At 45.7% G+C, this 5,586-nt stretch overlaps 1 long non-coding RNA gene across 1 annotated transcript; it reads left to right on the forward strand.

The window, feature by feature from the left end:
• The first annotated feature begins 1,117 nt into the window (after positions 1 to 1,117).
• Positions 1,118 to 2,458, forward strand: LOC134441178 (uncharacterized). The gene is made up of 3 exons (XR_010033108.1): positions 1,118 to 1,365; positions 2,069 to 2,167; positions 2,327 to 2,458. It is a non-coding gene; the product is annotated as an uncharacterized LOC134441178 (long non-coding RNA).
• Positions 2,459 to 5,586: the final 3,128 nt, after the last annotated feature.

Genomic DNA, 5,586 nt, shown 5'->3' on the forward strand with positions numbered 1-5,586 from the left:
CTGCGATTGCACGCTCGTGAGGCGAAATCGCTTGTCGTTACCCCATGTACACTGCACGATGCGAGACTCACGATTGACCTGCGATTGAGCAAGAAATCGGCCCGACTCTCAAAAAGTCGTGCGAGTGCCAAATCGGGGCAAAAGTCGCACAGTGTAAGCCCAGCTTTACTGCGTTCTAAGATTGTAGGGCAGAATAGGCACCTGCGCTTAATGTAGGCCTATCTTACTGAGGGAATCAAAATCTTGTCACACTGAAAATGCCTTCGCGCTTACCATTCACCGCCCATTGCTCTTCATTGATGGTGATGTGTAGACCGACATTTGGTTACTGCATTTAATGGGGTGGATTTTGGGGATATGGTTGTGTTAACAGGTCTTTTCCGACGTTGAAGGACTTTGAATGTGCCATGTTTACAGACATTAACGGCCCCTTCCATAGGTCCCTTCCTGCGCGTCTTTATGTACAACTGCAATAATGGCAGTTCCACCCGCTTACGTCGCGCGTAAACACGCGTGCAGACTGGAAAATTAAATAAACATTCTGATATGTTTTATTAACACTCGAGCGTAATTTCAGTCATCATTTCAAGCAGCATTTAACTGTACTCTGCCTGGCCATGACCTGTTGAAAGTGTTGCGTTGCCCATGAGCGTGAGAATGACTTCACTTGCCGTTCTGGAAAAAAGATGTGATGGGTGGTTAAGCCTAGGCTATATTCACCGGGTATTGAACTCACGCCTCCGATAAGGAAACGGCAAAAGTGTATGGAATTCCGACATTCTAACCACTCACCCACCAACCGTGCTTCCAAATTAGTGGTAGGCTATAGCCTACAATATTAAACATTATATGCAAAACCTAAGTAAAAATAATACATGGTGGATTGTAATGTCGCATTTGGTAACTGCAGTTGAAGAGGGGTGAAGTCGGGGACATGATTGTGTTGACAAAGATTTGTGGACTTTGATAGATGTAAATAGCCTACTGAATTTGACGGGCACTGTGTGGTACAGCGTCACTGCTTTGTGATAAATGCACCCGAGTTGAGGCGAGACATTCCGAGCATTTCCGAAAACTTCATAGTACATCTTAACTTACTTGGTTGGAATTTCATCGGACTTCCCACACAGCAGAGGACTCCGATGCGGAGCCGCGTTCAAGTCACCACATCCGTGTCACTGTCACATTCCTTTGGGTTCCACTTGGTGGATCAGGGTCGCCACCGTGCGCCGCCCCAACTTCTACCGTCAAAACGCGGACCATAATCGCATCCATATCTGATTCACAAACGCGGACGCGCTGTAAAATCTAACGGACGTTGGTACAGTTTTTGTTGGGGCAGACACGACCGAACAGCGCTCTCCAGTAAGTATTGATTTATTTATATTAGGTGATACACAAAGGTACAAAAAGTATATCTGAAGCTTTTATACTATCAATGCTTATTGATATTTCGTAGGATTTTGTTTTATGACTTTAAAAGTGTAAGTTAACCCTAGTTGTTTTCAAAACGAGACAGCTAGTTCATTCATTCAAAGACATGGAGAACTACATTGGCTATTGTAGTATTTCCTAAATGCTGTTAAAATATGATGCCATCCGATACATGGAGGAAGTGCAGTTGAATAAAAATGATCAACATTGTGCCCATTTTAACAGCCTTGTTTACGTTAGCTTGCTAGCCAGTTACTAGCAAACCGGTTGACTGAAGCAAACTTGTGTAAAGTTAAACGTAGGTCTAAGTGTTCAAATACTCCTATGAAACGGCTATATTGGTCTGAATTTGGCTCATGGTACACTTTTACACGGATTGGTGATGCTCTCAACAGGTTTGGCACCAACTGTGTTTTTAACGGTACAAATCCTAAAGCGGTGGCATCATGTTCTCCTCACGTTAACGAAATCCAGGCTAATTTATTAGCAATTAATGGATGGCCATGAACTGCGCCCTCGTCCCATATGCTGTCCATCATTGGTGAATGAATGAAGTAGCTGGGCTCATAGTTTGATACAGGTGTCCGTGGTTGGGCTACAAATATCTGAATTTGTCCTTAATCTTGTGCAACAGTAAACAGGTGGAATTACCTCTGGGTCGGACAGGGCTAGCCAGCTGTAATCCACCCTGCTACGGTGATGCCCGCCTGCCTCCCGGCTTTTACGACCAAGAGTAAGTAGGACATTGTACATCTTATAATATTCAACATCATTACTGTCACGGGATAGAGATGTGAAAGAGCGTTGTCCATTCCATATGCAATGCAATGTCTGATTGCCATCTTACGAAATTTAAATGAAAGCTCTAAGTTTAGCTCTGTTGCCTTTTCAGATCGGAGCGCTGATGTGATGTTTCCCCGTCGACTGATGAGGCATGAGAGAAGGAAGAGAAGGCAGCCACGACACGCGATTGTTCAACATGACAGTGAGACAGAAAAATAATGTCAAGATAAATAAAAAATCATGATGAGTGAAGTTCTTAGTCAGGTTGTGTTTTTTTTCGGGTTCTTATTTAAACGGTGTCTAGGCCAGGTCTGTGTTATCTGTAGAATTAAATCTAAATGCTGTTTGAAACGGTTAACTGGTTTAGTGTTCGTTTATTGGGATTATAGCATAATAAGAAAGTAACTTTATGAGCAAAATGGTCCCGGCCCGGAACATCTATGAGTCCGGAATGGGTCCGTAACTGATAAAAAGTAGTGGAACCGTGACGGATGCAATAAGTGGACACGGAATGAGTCCGCATCGGATGTCGCGCCTCCGAACCGGGCTCACTGCGGAGGTACGCTTCTGCACGCGGATCCGTTGCGGGTGACAAACGGGTCCCTTTTGAGTCCGCACCACGCCTCCGCGTCGGATGATAGGCGGCGTGCAAGTGGACGCCGATACGGCCCCGTTTACCGGATCCGTTCCGGAGGATGGCCTCCGGACGGTGGACTCCGGGGCGGATCCATTACGGTGTACTTTTGCTGTGTGGGTTACCTCGTACCTACATCGGACCTAGTTGGTCTAAGGGTTTTGAGAAATCATAGTTGTTGGTTAGTTGTTGTGTCGGACTTCGTTCGGACTAACTTGGTCCGAAGGCTAATTTTGGTCAGATTCGAGAAATCCACCCCAGGCCGGTGTGACTCTGAAAACGAAACAGAGTATGGACCACATTGAGCCCTACAAAAGGAGCCTGCCAGCAGATATACACAACAGCAAGCGACAAAAACTGTAAGAACCATTACACTTTAACATTTTCTTTGGCATTTTGTTTTTGTATGGTTTAGTGATTAAACGTAGGACTCTAACTACTCTACCTCTGTACTCTACTGTTACTTTGTCTTTCCCTCTAGTGGTGATTCCCCAAGCTGCGCTGACTGTGTGCTGCAGAGTACTTCAGCAGAGTGTGAGGGAGCGCCTACACAGGTGTGTTAATGTAGCATCCGCCATAAAGACACTCCCAGTGGAGGCTCCCACTCACATAAAGGGAAGACATTTCCAAAAGTATAACACAGTGCACCTTTAATATGGTATTGCCTGTCTGACGTTGTTAAATAGCATGGCAATGGCCCGCGATGCTAGCCAGGCTGCGCCCTCCTTGTGACGCAGCACCTTCGGCGGTAGATCAAATCTCGATTGCAAGTCTATGATAATCAGGTAACCGCGATGCCTTTGTCAGACAAAAATATGGCCCGCCTCCCCAGGTAGCAAATTTCATCTGGCCCACTGTTGGCCCGATTCTTTTTCGCGAGTGCTGACAGTTGGCCCAATTCTGGCTTTGTCCGCGGACCACGTCCCAATAATGGCCCTATTACCGTATGCCGACAGTTATTTTCAGTGACGGCTCAGTTACTGCATGAGACTGACAGTTATTTTCAGTGTCGGCTGAGTGTTGGCTCAGTTAATGCATGACATGACAGTTATTTTCAGTGTTCTATGAAGTGTTGGCTGAGTCACGGTAACCAGTGTTCCAGCCGAGCTGACACTCAGCTGACAGTGCTGACATTCAGCCCAAATCTGTGCTTGCTACACGGTTCCAAACTCAATTGCAGACCCCTACTTAAGTGGTAACTAGTGGTAAATTCTTGTTGTAGGAGGAGCCTCCAATTGCAGCAGACCTTCGCCCACAGACCTGTATTAACCTAGACTGGCAATGGGCGGTTCTAGCCAGTGGCAGCTTTTCTGATTGACTGGGCGCAGCCATCTTTGCTTTTTTCGCACCCTGTGGGCTCCTCCCACAGACGTAGCTCCGCCTAATGGAGACTATCGCAGCTGTGAGCCATAGGAATGCATACGATTTCAAACGGTGATTACAATGTCATCAAAGAGGGTTTCAATCATTTTTGCTAAGATTTTGACAAGTTGTAACGTCTAAATTCTCACTCCACTAATGAAATTACCCTCACTACCACCAAACGTTTTATTATAGCGCCAGAAGCTGAGCGGTCTTGCCAGATCGGGCGGTTTCCCGCCCAATCGGGCCATTGAGGAAGGCGGTCTGTGGGTAGAAATGGGCAAAAATAATCAGTATCATCTGGTAACACTGAAGCCGACTGTTTTCGTTGCCGCTTATGCAGGTTTGTGGATATTTGTGACACTGAATCGGCCATGCTTACGTGTATACAGCTTATTTTATGTACTTCACTCAGATGTAATGACAACTATGTAGGTAGGCCTATGTATTTCTTAAATAAGCCGTACGTTTTCAGTACTGTGCCATTATTAATAGCCCCCCCCAAAAGGACGCTGAAGGTAACATAGCAACAACACGGCACAGCTGTTCATTACCAAACACATTGCAGCTGTGAAAATAGCCACTTGAGAGCGAGACTTTTCTAGAACATTAATTTATACTAGAGCTAATTGTTCTAAAGACGTTACAAATGGCCTGGTCCAACATTAACCTAGGGCAGAGTGGTCTTTTCGTATTACATGACACCAACATAACGCTGTGTACAAGGACACGCAACACATGAAGCACAGAACTACAATAGCCTATGGGAAGCAGTGTTGCAGTGTTGCCAGATTGGGCGGGTGCCCGCCCAATTGGGCTACTTGGGATGAGCGTCGGCGGGCAAAAACGGGAAAAATTGGCCATTTGGCGTTTTTTTAAGCCGTTTTGGGCCCACAGAAGTCAATGTAATTTGTTGAATTTGGGCGGAATTTAGCGCATTTTGGCGGTTTTTGAGAACCTTTTGGGCGGGATTTGGTCAGACACATCTGGCAACACTGATGGGAAGGTGAAGATATGTGAAATTTAACCGACCATGGGACACGACATGTTAATTACCAAACACATCGCAGCTGTGAAAATAACGCACAAGCCCCTTGAGAGCGATACTTTTATGGAACTTTAATTTGGACTTCCTCTAAAGATGTTAAAGGGCAATTCCGGCCAGTTTGGATTCATATCCCATCTTGGGTGGACCCAGGGAAAAGGATGAAAGGGGAAACCGCGAGAAATTTCATGCGTGCTGCGCAAAGTTCTTCAATTGCGCTGTTTTCGGTTAAACCCTGGCCCGTCGGGCAGGTATTTGACCTGTTTTAAAGCTCCTAGCGTGCATTAAAACCTTTTGAACGATTTGGCCGTGGTGTGTGGGTCCATAC

This window comes from Engraulis encrasicolus, chromosome 24 (assembly GCF_034702125.1).
Source record: "Engraulis encrasicolus isolate BLACKSEA-1 chromosome 24, IST_EnEncr_1.0, whole genome shotgun sequence".
Lineage (NCBI taxonomy): Eukaryota > Metazoa > Chordata > Actinopteri > Clupeiformes > Engraulidae > Engraulis > Engraulis encrasicolus.